At 42.3% G+C, this 13,807-nt stretch overlaps 1 protein-coding gene across 1 annotated transcript in view; it reads left to right on the top strand.

The window, feature by feature from the left end:
- Positions 1-13,807, top strand: part of TRDN (triadin) — a 195,353-nt gene that overhangs the window by 133,473 nt on the left and 48,073 nt on the right. The gene's annotated exons all lie outside the window — the stretch shown is intronic.

The raw sequence follows: 13,807 nt of genomic DNA, 5'->3' as shown, positions 1-13,807 counted from the left end.
TGCTTGTTTAGTGATTTCTGGCATGCTTCTTTCTTCTGCATGCCCATGGAAGAGAATTGCTGAGGCAAAGAAATACCTATTCACAGGGTGCTCAGTCATAAATAGGGATTTCCATTTCCTCCAATCCTACAGACTGAAGTTAGTGTTTTATTTCTTTAGGTTTGCCATGACTTTGTTTTAAGTACATATCTTTCCCATGTTCTAGCTCTCTGTATAGAACTTCCATTTTACAATAGCCTGCAGTCCACATATGCTACTGGTCTTTATACTTAGCTAATTATCTACTAAAAACAGTTTTAGCACAGGCCAGAATTGGAGTGAGGGAGGAAGTGCGGCTTTATGCTAACTTTGCAATTCCAGGGTCTTTGACTCACTCAAGCAGCAGCACGGCTGCTGTGACTTGGCTGTAATGACTGACAAGGGTAGATGAAGGAGTGCAATGGATTCAGTCCACAGTCTCTTCCTCTACCAACGTGCCCCCTACCTGTCTCCTTCATGGTCATGGGTCAAGAGATACAAACTGAAAAGGTATAGGTATATCTTTCTAGCCTTCTGCTGCTAGGAAAATGCCTTTTCCTGGGGGTGTTTTCAGATGATTTCCAGCAGTTATACCACTTTTACACTGCAAATGAGAGTGAACATATTGCAGAATCATTCATAAAAAAATCCATCCCAATATCTGTCTCAGAGAGGAAGGGTTCTCTAGAAACCACTTCCTTCCCAAGAAGGAATGCCAGGTTGAGAGTCTCCAGGGAGTGTGCTCCCTAATAAGATTTTTTTCCAGACTTCCATCATCTGTATAACTCTTAGCTCATCAATAGTTTCAAGTGTCGAGAAAAAACTGGGATTGGGTAACTGTAATGTGCGAGTCAGAGACTGGCAAGCTGTAGTATATTTATGGTTAAATGTCCTCTGATTTCTTGCCTGCTGACAGGTTTCAGAATGGTTGATGGTTGTGCTGGGAAGAGTGTGTGTCAGTAATGTCAGATTCAGGTATAAGTTGGCAAACCGGGTATTTCTATTGCTTTTTAAGATTTGGGGATATTAGACATAGCCTAATCTTGACCCATGTGAACTACTGAGTTCTTGTTCTTCTATTGCTGTCTGCTGTACAGACAGCTAGACTCATGCAGTCCTGACACTTTTTTGGAATGGTCATTCTTGCTCAATTGCCCCAGAAGCAGGGGCAGGAGACTGTTTAGTGTGGAGGGATACTCTTCATGTACCCCACTGCATTGACTTTATGCTGAAATAATTTTGTTTATACCAGAGCAGTTAATTTAGAACATACTTGATGTAATTCAATGGAGGACTAACCCCAATAAATAAGTCTTACAATTTCACTACTAGTTTCATTTTCAGTGAAAACCAGCTTGACAATTGCTTGTAGTTTTATGAGGCTATTATATTTGACTGAGAACTCTAGGGATTTTTTTTTCTATTAAAATGTATACTATGTTGCTTCTATGATGCTTTTCCCCTTCCATCAGATTAGAAATTGAATAAAGCAGACATATGACCCAGAAGATAGCTGATTGGAGTGGATGTTAAGGATGTGGTGTGGGGTTTGGAATGCGAGAAAAACTTAAGCAAGTGACTTACACATATATTTTGAAAATGTGAAAGATCATGAAGACCTTCCAGGTCATCTTTGGTTAGGATACCATGTCCTAAATTGACATTGTCTAGAGCCATCTTCCTCAATAGACAGGTAGCCATGCATCAGTTTCCAGAGCAAACTGGTTTGATGGATCACTTGTTCCTGGTGAAGATGTAATTGCAGATAATTTGATGACACAAAGCTGTCCTTTATTCCTCCAGTAACCTGCTTGGTTAATTCTGAGCATGTTCTAAAATTGCCTGAAAGAGACGATATAATAAAGAGTAATTTAAATACATCTATGAGAAGCACAGAAAATTAAGTGGTAATCATTGAATAATTTCTGACTAGTTAGGTGTTATTTATTAATGAACATTCTTGTAAAAAAAATCAACTGTCAGTTAGAACCAAATATTATTTCTTTAAATTTCACTTTAATTACACAACATGTTGAGAAGCATCCATTAATATCCTTTTATTGTATTCATGTCTCCAGCTCACCTCTTTCCCTGGCTCTTCTTGGGAGTACTCTAATATGACATTGATCTCTTAATGGGAGATGTATCAGTGCTTAGCCCCCCCCGCCCCACATAATCCCACAGATGCAAATGCAACGTGCCATCCATTATTCCCTGCCTATATCATCCTCTCCTTGAATCAGAGCCAGATGTCAACACCCTTATGACATTTTATTATGCTAGTGCCAAAATATCAAAAACTATTTTCAGAGTCTATTAAAGAAAACAATTACTTGTGTGTGTGTGTATACATATATACATATACATACGTACACACACAAGTAATTGTTTTCTTTAATAGTTTACTGTGAGCTGCTCAGAACATTTTGATTACAAAAATGAGGGGGGTAATTTTTCCATCAGTAGAAATTGGTAAAATTACTATTAATCTATTCTTGTGAGGGACTGGAGTAAAAATCAAGGTAACCCTCTTTATGATATTTATTTTGTTGTGTTATGATATATTGTTCAGTAAAAGAATATTGAAATCACAAGCCGTATTGCAAAAGATTCAATAATAACAGCATGATTGAGCTATAGTAAAGGCCTTAAAAATATTGGCGGTGAAGGCAGGTAATTTTGAAGGAAAAGGAGAAAAAAGCATGTGTGTTTGTGTGTGTATATACACACACAATAATATACACATAATATATATATATGTACATGTGCACATAATATATTAGGCCTGTCTGACTAGGGAAGTATTCGATTTGGATTCAGATTTGGCTGATTCAGCGGACAGTGATTCAGTTTGGAGAGTTGGATCACTGTCCTGAATCAATTCAGCCCAATCAGCTTCTGAAGATTCGGCACTGATTCTTTTACTGAACAATGAATTATGACGCAATAAAATAAATGTCGTCAAGAGGGTTACCTTGATTTTGATTTCAGTCCCTCACAAGAGTACATTAGTAGAAATTTTACTAGTTTCTACCAACGGAAAAATTACCCCCCTCATGTTTGGAATCAAAATGTTTTGAGGTATGTGAAAGATCCATGGTTCCTGACTTTTGTTGTGTGTTGGATTGTTTATGGTTGTAATGGAGATGTGTTGACAGATTTTGCATTTGCTGTGTTGTCAAGATCTAGCTTTATTTAGTGCTACTTCCATCTTCCATCAAATTCTGATTCTTGGATGAAGTCTGGAGATTGCATGAAAGCAGGGCAGAAGGGGAGAGTTTCATAGAAATTACTGGCTGGAAGGGACCTCATGAGATCACAGAGTCCAGCCCAAGAGGGAAGCAGAAAGCTCCCTCAAGGCATAAACTGTCACCCCAAATGGAACTTGAACCCACAATCTCTGGCTTTGGAGGGCAGTGCCTTATCCATTAGGGCCACTACAGTTAAGAAGGCACCTTTTAAGCTTTGACTACAGGCTTTCTTAGAGGTCTTAGTGCGGATTTGTATGTGACAGCGAGAGGTGGGTGAGGGTTAGTTGTCCAGGTTCAGCTAAAGGGCCAAAGCTTGAGTGGAAGCTGTAACACCTTGTAGCCTATATGGAGACATATAGAGTGGGACTTATAATACACAAGGACCTGTGGGTTATATAACAGGTCAGAACCACAGCTATAAAATCTTCTGAGGAGAATAAATCAACCCAGGCCTAGATCATTAGGAGTAAGTGAAAGGATAAAAGCAAAATTAAAGGCACCTTTCTAAAAGAAACAATTAGTTAAAGCAATGCGGTTAATAACCGAGGGAAAAACAGCACAAGACTTTTCTAAAAATATAAGCAGGTCTGGACAAATCTAAACCACTAATTTTATAGCTTAGTTTTTAATAATGTTTAAGAAAAAAAAAACATCCTCCCTATGATATCTATCTCCTTCAGCTTGAATAAGGAAGAAGATTGCTGGAACCTAGCCAAATCTGAGTTTGAAACTTGTTCCTTTTAAAGCCACGATTTTGCGAGATGGCAGAAAAATGCAGATAATTACGTACCTACAGCCTCCTTGGTTTTGTCTTCAGCCTCAGCTTACAGAAGCTAAGCCTGTATCTTCATTCCTGCGTTTTAAGCACTCACCCACTTCAAGGGAAAGTCAGTTCTTTCTTTGTCTTTGATTGTGCAAGTTCATGGCCAGAAATAATGGCATGGTATTTATTACCTTTTCATAGGGCCAGACAGTACAAGCAAGATACACATAGCACATGAGCATTCAAGGCATTAACTTAAAAAACCTTAAGGCATTAACTTAAAAAATCTGAAAAACGCTAGTCAAAATACCTTCTTTTGTGATTTTTGGAACAATTTCTTTTGTGCAGAAACACTCCATTTCTTATCTCTTGCATCAAAAGAATGAAAAATTATCTCCTTTTCCATCTCGAGTAGCATATTCCTTCACTTGCTTTCTAATGTCAACTTCCGCTTCTTTGTAAAGGCCTCTTCCTTCTACATCATTCCTGCAGGTGTTATAGTTAGCTATAGTCGGCTCCCTTTACCATTTACCTTTGCAATCATATTCAACTACCATATTTCCCCAAATGCAAGATGACCCCAAATATGAGACAACCCCCCCCCAACAATTAGTTTCTACTAAATGGGCATTATTATACTTTTCCATGCATGAAATATAATTATTAGGGGATCATCTTAAATTCCTCCTCCCCCAGGTGGTGGGAGGAGAGGTGATGAGGAAGAAGCAATGGGGCAGGCAGTAGGGGGGTACATGGTAGAGCAGGCATTGGGGGGCCAGTAATGGGGCAGGCATTGGGGGGCAGTGGGGAATAGGCAGTAAGGAGAAACGTGGTAATGGGCAGGCAGTGAGAGAGGCAGGCAACTTGCCCCCTACTGCCTGCCCCACCACACTTGCATCTCATTGTGCCTGCCCCACACCCTTGCAGTCTCTGGCTCCCCTAATTTCCCCTTCTCCTATTCCCCCTCAATTTCCCCTCCATGCTGCTTCTGCCCTCCACAGCCTCAGGTACCTGCCTCCGCCCTTCCTCCCATCTCCCCCCTGCCTGCCCCTCTCCCCACCCTTACCTTTGCTCTGCATTGGCAGGTTCTGTCCCTGCTGCAGCATGGTGCATGGCTGGTATATGCTCCAGCCCAGTCCCATAGCAGTGGTGTGAAGCTGGCTCTGTGCCCCAGGCTGCAGCAAGAACAGAGTCTGAAAGCGTAGAGCAGAGGTAAGGAGGAGTGTGGCAAAGGGGAGAGAGGGGGAGAAGTGGCATGCAGAGGTGGAACTGGTGGCTGTGGGGGAGGAGTGGTGGGGCATGCAGAGCTAGTGGTGGCAGGGTGGGCAGGTGACACCTAAAATTCCGGCTCTGGCTCCAGCTTCGGCTTCGGCTCCAGCTTTGGCCCCAACCTCAGGTTGGGGCCAGACCTGCAGCAGTTGCCTGTTCCCACTCCTCCCGCCCCCACTTACCTTGTGTTTGATTGTAAGTTGAGGGGCTTTTCCCCCCCATGTTAAATGGAGGGGGAAACTTCATATTCGAATTGAGTTAATATGGTATTTTTTCCTTCTTCCTTCTGTTTTTGTAGCCTAGACAAATGAGTCTATCCTGCTACATCTTGCTAGATGCTATCAAAATAAATATACTCCCCCACAATGCTTTAATAGGATCACAGAAAAGTAGGCCTGGAAGGTACCTCATAAGGTCACCAGTCCAGCCCCCTGCTCAAGGCAAGATCATCCTTGACTAAACAACCCCAGCCAAGTGTCTGTTTAACCTGCTTTTGAAAGTTTCCAAGGGTGGAGAAAGTTCCTTCTAATTTCCATCCTAAATTTCCCCTGCTTCAGCTTGAGCCCATTGCTCCTAGCTACAGCCACAAAGAAAAGTCCATCTCTGTCTTCTCTATAATCATCCTTCAGGTCTCCGAAGACTGTTATCAAGTAACCCCTCTGTCTTTTCTCCAGGCTATATAACCCCTGTTCTTTCAGTCTTTCTTCATAAGTTTTATCTCCCAGGCCTCTAATTGTTTGTTCTCCTGTATGGGATACTTTCCAAACTGTCTACAGCCTTCTTAGAGTGTGGAGTCCAAAACTGGACATAGTACTTCAGGTGACATCTCACTAGTTTTGAATAAAGCATAAAAATTACTTCTCTTGATTTTCAAGTCATATTCCTGTTAATCTGTTAATACAACCCAGGATGCTGTTGGCTTTTTTTTTCTTTCTTTTTTTTTTTTTGCAACAGGAGTACACTTTTAGTTCATATTCATTTTATGGTCCACCCTAACCCCAGGTCCTTCTCTGCAGTGCTACAGTCTAGCCAGTTATTTCTCAGTCTACATTTGTGCATGTTTTTATTCTGTCCCAAGTACAGGACTTTGCATTTTTTCCTTTTTGAATCTCATCTCATTGACTGTAGATCATCTCTCTAGTCTATTTATGTAATTATGGATCCTAGACTTAAACTCCTGGCTCCTTTATTTAATAGCACTTCTCTGCACTGCCCCACTTCCCCTGCCATGCCACTTCTACCCCTTCCCCCACTGTTGCAACTCCCTTATCTTTGTTCTGGTGCTGGCATGTTCCATCTCCACTGCAGCCTGGAGCACAGAGCAGGGCTTGGCCCTGTAGCAACAGATCTGGCTCCAGGCCACTGCTATGGGATCAGGCTAGAGTTGTGCTCTATGCCTCAAACTACAGCAGGAACGGAGCTTGTTGGCACTGGAGAAAAGGTAAGAGGGAGGCTGGGAGGAAGTGGGGGAGGGATCCCAAGGCTGTGGGAGGCAGAAAAAGCATGAAAGGGAGGAGAGGCAGGGCTGGGAAGGTGGGGTGGGGGCCTGCAGTTAGGGGGGCAGAAGTGGCATGGAAGGAGGAAAGGGGGGCTGGGAAGGGGGAGTGGAGGCTTAAGGCTGTGGGTGGGTAGGAGCAAGGTGGGTAAGTGGGGGGAGACAGGAGGCAGGGGGCAAGCTGCATTTCTCTCCCACTGCCAGCCCCATTACAGTCCCCCTCATTGCCTGTGCCCCCATCACATTCAGTAGTGTGTATATATGTGTGTGGGAGGGGGAGGTGGGGGGGGGAGGTGAATTGAAGAGGATCCTCCAATAATTAGATTCTGTACCTGGAAGAGACAGATGTGTACATTTTTCATGAATGGAATCTAGTTATTGGAGAGTTGTCTTAAATTCAGGGTCGTCTTATATCCAGGTAATTATGGTAAGCATCAGCATAGTCTTTTCTATCTTCTGTGGCCTCCTCTTTCATAGGGGCCAAGTACCTTCATCTTTAATAGATTTATGCTTGTAACATGCCTATAGGATGAAAGTACTGTTACAGTACAGTACTTTACAGATGGGAAACTAGAATGGCTAACTGTGTTTCCCAAAATCAGAAAAGCTGTCTCTGGCACAGCAAGGACTTAAATTCCTATCTTCTGAGTCTCAGGAGCATCCTTCCTAGAAATGAACTCTGTCTAGAAGATCGCTGACAAAAAGGGGAAGGAGCACTGAGGGAATTACTCTGTTACAATAAACTATCATTCACCTCCTCAAATAGCTTTTTCCGTACCTTTATAATTCCTATTAACCTCCCTACCAGTGAGTACAACTTTTGCTTATTTGTGTGGGTGTATTCTGAAGGCAACAGCTGTGCATGTATGATTTTTTTTTTCAGCCTGAAAGATTCAGGTTGTAATCCCTATACTTTTTGTAAAAGCAAATGGCTTCTAAAAATGACTGTCACAAGGAATGATACTGCTTTGTTCAATTATAACTCCTACATGTGCATTTAAACAGAATTTGTGATGTTGTCCATAATATCAACAGTTGTTGATTCCCAATACTATTAGAACCCAGCACTTTTAAAGGAAAAAGAATCTTTATTTGGTACACATGCATTAATGCACTTTCATTAATGTACATTAAATCTAGTACTTCTGGGCACTTTTACACATGTTCCAGGGGTGGAGTATGGGAAGGTGTGCTTTAATTAAAGCAGCTCTGAGAGCTGCTGTAATTAAAAAACTACAGCATCTTGTATATCAGAGTCCTTGTGCTTCAAACTGGTGGCAGGGACACTTGAACTAAAGCTCATCTAACAAGCTTTAGTTCAAGCACCCCACCACCATTTTGAAGCATAGGGACACTGATATATGAGAGATGGAGGCTGCCTGGAGTGTGGTAATTACTGTACTCCAGCAGACCTGATTAATCAAGTCTGCTCCCATGCGCTCTAATTACAGAGCATCAAAGCAGCCTTTGCGCTCATGTACAGGCACCCTCTATTTTGAGGTACTAGGAAAATGTGCATTAGCCTGGTTTAATGTACATTAAATAAACAGCATGCTTTTAAAATGATGCTTAATGCTCACTAGCCTATTTTAATGTGCATTCAGTAAAAAGCTCTTTTCTTATCTTTCATTAATGCACATTATAATAGGCTAATGGTCATTAAAGTGCATGTGTAGATGCACCAATTGAGCTCATCCAGATGAGGACAGTCATGCAGTATGTGGCATCACAAACAAGTGTGCAGCACCATATATCACACAGTTTAATGTTTTCTGTGCTGCAAGGGTGTACTGCCCATGCATGCACTGCTCCATTGTTTATTTTTTGTGGGGTTTTTTTACCCCTGAATTTTTTTTGACCCACTGCTGAAAAGTGGAACTGGGATGTTTGGAACTTGCATTGCTGGCCAGGCTGTGCCTGGCAGAATCATTGCAGCTGCAGCTTTGGGAGGCCTCCACAGTGCTGGCTCCAGCCTTCCCTACCATCTCCAGGGTAACTTGCCATGCACCAAGGCACACAGCATGGGCATTCCCTGAGGACAAGTAGCTGTGGCACAAGGTGCACTGCTGCTAGTTGTCTTCAGGGAACCAAACATCCATTCACATCTGGATGCACCCATTGAGTATAATCTCTCTGATGATATGGGCCTATCCTCTTAGTAATCAGGATAGAACCTATTAAATCTAAATAGGAGGTAGTCATGTAAAATACCTTTGCAGTTCTGGGTCATTGTCTGGATAGATGGACTAATCAAATATTTCAGAACATTGTGATTTAACTTCAAACTGTATTATTGAAAAAATAGCTTAAAAAAAAGTGTTTGTTTATTCATCTTTTCTGTTGTTTTCAAATATAGACACAACAGGTAACATCATAATTGCTGTTCGATTCCTCTTTTGCTTCTGGCAAAAAAACTCAATCAGAGATGCTGTAGAAGCCTTCAAGTGAACAGATCTGGAACCCCAACTTCTGCAGCCTGATATCTGTAACTTGGCTTTGTTAATGCCAGACTGCCCTTGTCCATCAGGATTTTTCATGTACATTCTTTCCTCAAGTTAGGAGTAAAGCTTCAAAGCTCCTAAAACAGTATTGTAATTGGTCCACCTGTTGAGCATTAAGATTCTCAACCATGATTGGACTAATGTAATTTGGTATTAACTGGTGACATATAGGAGGGAAAGTCAAGTGCAAAGAAATCAAAAATTGTGGAACAGATAATCCCAACAAATCAATCATTGTTTGCAAGCAAAATAAGGACTTCCTTCAGTCTGCTTAATTTTTGCTAGCCAGAACAATCCCATTTTTTCCTTCTGGTTTTTTTTCATCTTTATTTGAGCATGGATGGCAAGGAGTAGGTGATATATAGGTGAAGAGCCAGGAGAGATATGTGCAAAAGTGCTGAAGTTTATGTGAATTATACTGCGGATCATTGCATAGGATGCCAAGCATTCAGTTGGGGAAAGATGCCCTTTCATTGTATAATTACCATGGAATCTACTATATTTCTCTCACTCTTTAATATGCAATAATGACTTTAACGGTCCATAACAAGCATGTTGTATTTGTTTACCGTAGTGTTCATTTTTCCAATAACTGACTTTCCAAGTATATGGCTAAATATAACATAAGATTCTCTGCTTGCAAAATAGCTGAGTAATACTACTGAGATAGTTCTGGGATATGGCAATAGAGGAAAACAACCAAATTAAACTTACCTTGTGAGCTGTGAACCATAAGCTACTCTCATGCAACTCCTGGAACAGAAAAATGTTTTTATTTCCCTTAAATGTATTATCTGAATCTCTATAGGCCCTCTCTGAGAGTCCTTTTCTGGATGTCTGGGGCCCATTGGATGCCAGAGTGTATGCAGCTCTCACCAGTTTGCTCCAATGTTCTTTCTGTTTAAAGAGAAGTATGACCAGCTGTACATATTCCCAGGTGTCTCAACAAAAAGCTTCCTTGCTGGGTACATGTTTTTGAACAGCAAAACTGGGAAGGGTTTTCACGAGAGCCAAGGCAAACACTTTCAGACATGAGGGGCACTTGTACATGTGACAGGATTTAATCCCCAGGGTTTTGTTTTATGCCCCCTAAATTGAAATGGTGGGTTTTTCAATTTTTCTGACATGTTATGGAGGTCCAAAGGGCCCAATCTTTTTTTGTTTTCCTGGAGCCTTCCCACCTCTCCTATGGCTGGGGAGCGAACTGCTGGGAGGCCAAGTGGCCCCCGAGCTGTGGGAGGCCCCAGTCCTTCCCTCCATGGTGGTGTCACCCCCCAAGGCCACCCATAATACCCAGCCACCAGTATACCCAGCTTTCCCCATCCTGCCTCCCTGTGCTGCCCCAGCGGCAAGCCAGCCCATTCCCGGGCAGTCCCAGGTGGTGACAAGGCAGCAGGGACAGTGCACAGGGTGCTGGGATCCCCAGAGGGTTCAGGGAAGACAGCTCAGGGGCCACTCAGGCTGCCAACAGCTCACCCCCCAGCAATGGGAGAGGCAAGCAGTCTCTGTGGAAAAAAAAGGATTGGGCCCCTTACCATTTCTACCTTTAGCAGACACCTGCTGAAGGGAGAAGAAGCAGAGAGGTGCCCACTCCTTTTTTGTTGTGGAGCCTGCCCGCCTCCCCTGCAACAGGAGGGCAAGCTGACAGCTGCATCTCTGCAATTTGCAGTGTTGCAAACTAAACCACATGCAGATGTGTTTTAGTTTGCAACGTTGCAAACTCATTTGAAACCGCCAAACCTTGCACACATGTATTGTGTGATGTTATGAAGCCACACAAAGGAAATTTGTGTCATGTACATGGTGACAATCGTCATGTGTACGAGCAGCCTAGGAAGCTCAGTAGTAAAACATTTCACAAAAAATAGCTCCCAAAATATAGGTGGATTTAGCTGTGCAACTCTGTACTGATTAGATTCTTTTTATGGTCATGACTGATAGTTCTGGCAGAGTAAAAGGTTCACCTCACAGCTCTGCCAATGCATTTCAAGCCTGTCTTACTTAAATACCCTGAGCTTTGCCTGGGCAGAGACTGCCAAACTGTGTGGGATAAATGTCTGTTGGAAAGCAGGACAAAAACACCAAACTAGAATTCTGAGGTGTGATTTTTAATCAAGCTATGTGGCCCAGTGAAAGGTTAGTGGATTGAACTACTTCACCTTGTGATGTGCACACAAAGCCAACAACCTGAAGTCAGATCTGTGGGAACTTCAAGCCCATTTAGTTTCCAGCTAATTACCCCAGCAGGGTCCAAGAAAATATTTCTATTCAGAAGAATTCAATATGTTTGCATTAAAAAAAGAAACAAGGATTAACTAAAAATCTCACACTGTAGAAAATAGAAGTAGGTCTTGCTTTCTACTCAGCATAATGTGCAATGACTGCAAAAGAGATGATCTTCAGTGTTTCGCCAAGCCTTCCTAAGGAGCATTTATCATATTTATCTGCATACATCCTCCTATACCTTCATCATTAACCTACTGTCCTTTGTTTCTAGCTAAATAGAGGGATGACTCTCAAAGACTATTAGATTATTTTAATAGTTTATTTTTAAAAGTATCTTTACAATGCTTTAAGGAAAAACAGAAACAAAATAATGCTGGAATATATCCAGAACTCCAAGCTGACAATGCTGTTTCAAATGATTTTTAAACCTTAGTGGACCATGTTAAATGTTTGTATAAGATAATGTGTAATCACCCTCCTTTGAAGCACCATAATCATTCTATCTGGTAGATAAGTAATGTAAGGGGTTATGAATGTTAAAGGATTTCATTGCAGCTGATAATTGCTGAATATCCTAGTCCTATTACAGTGTTTTGTTCTTAGGAAACATTGACCAATATGTCATTGGAGCCTCACTGTCTTCTGAGCAGTTATCTATTTCAGTGGGGGAAACCTTGGCAGGCAGGCCACAAATTAGCCTGGCACCCTTCCTGCACACTACTATAATCCCCTTCCCCTGCCTGGTCTGCTGCTCTGCTTTCTACTTCATGCCCTATTGTGCCATTGTGCTGCTTGTGCCTTCCCTGATCTGCAGTGTGCATCATACAGTCTGCTTGTGCCACTTGTGTGGCATACATGCCATAGGATTTGGCATCCCTGATCTGTTTAATGAAGAAACTCAATCTGAATGGTACAGAAAAACAGGGATTCATGGATGCTCAGCATGTTTGACATGCTGGCTGTAAATACTATAATCTATTAATTTCTCATTCTCTAACTCAGACCTCCATTTTTGCACCACTGTATTCCATACACCATTTGAAGAATCAAAATTTGTTTTAAACTGTTGTCTTTTTTCTTTGGTATCATTTTGTGCCACTTTAATACTTACCTTCAGAAGTGTTGGTAATTTGATGGACCTCATTTTAGTCCATTCTCCCCTGAAAATGAATGGATATATTTTTTTCTAGTCATAAGTTTTTTTAATAGCTGCTATATGGCTGTACTTTTCTACTGGAGATCCAAATTGCCTGTCATTTTTCTCAGGACACACGTGTTGAGTGAAGAAACCATTTCTCAGAAAAGTGTCAATTCTGAAGTATGAGAAGAAAATACTGGTAGTATGGAGAGAGACTGATTTTTCTCATCTTGATTGTCAAAACTTGATTGTCAAAATTAGTAAGAACATCAGGATTCCATCCAGTTTTCAGTCCTCTTGGGCTACGGACAGACATTCAAAAAGCCTGAGCCTGAATTGATTCAATCTTTGCAGGTTAGCCTAACCTGGCTAGGTTGAACCAGTTTCCAACCATACAGACAATTCCTCTGGACTGAGGAAACTCAGCCACATGCCTGAAGTGGCTCAGGCTGGAAGCTGGGGGGCACTCCAGCAGCCCTCCCTGTGCTTCCACAGAGCTAAACTGAGCAGGGGGTGGCCAGTCCCTGGGGGGACTCTGACTAGGGAGCAGTGTAAACCCCCACCCTGTCTGCAGTCCTAGGTTTTTCTCCGCTCACTGCTCAAGGGGCAGGGGTGTTGCCATCCTGAAGCCTTGGGCTAGCACTCTGAGGCAAGGGTGTGTGTGCAGTGTATGCATCTGTTGATGATATGGAGCTTTTCACTCTCCCTCCCTGCTTCTGTATACTGTCTGTGGCAAACTGACAGGCAAGCAAGCCAGGTGGCAGGGGGAGGGTGTAGCTGATAACAGTGTTTATCACCTTTACCTCAGTGTTTATTGCTCCATTAAGAAAACAGAGAGACCTTACCAGCTATCTGTTAATTCAGCACAGACCCAGCATGTGGTCTGCTGGCTAATACACAGACACTTCTCAAGGCAGACAGGAGCAGGGAATTTCTGCTTAGCAGGGAGTGGTGAAGGGGAGGGAGCAAACAGCTCGTCCCAAACAGCATTTCCAAGGAAGGACATTAAGCTACCTGTTGATTAGCTCCAAAAAGCCTGTCTGCCTTTGTCTCTCCCACATCAGGGACTGTAACCAGCATGTGGTCTACTGGCTAATGCCAAGGTGTCTGTGTCAACGTGCCTGATTATGGCACTGTCTCTTCTCA

The sequence above is a fragment of the Crocodylus porosus genome, unplaced genomic scaffold (genome assembly GCF_001723895.1).
Source record: "Crocodylus porosus isolate Cpor-Errol unplaced genomic scaffold, CroPor_comp1, whole genome shotgun sequence".
Taxonomy (NCBI): Eukaryota; Metazoa; Chordata; order Crocodylia; family Crocodylidae; genus Crocodylus; species Crocodylus porosus.
The sequence above is the reverse complement of the archived record's forward strand: the minus strand, read 5'-3'. Positions and strand labels throughout refer to the sequence as shown.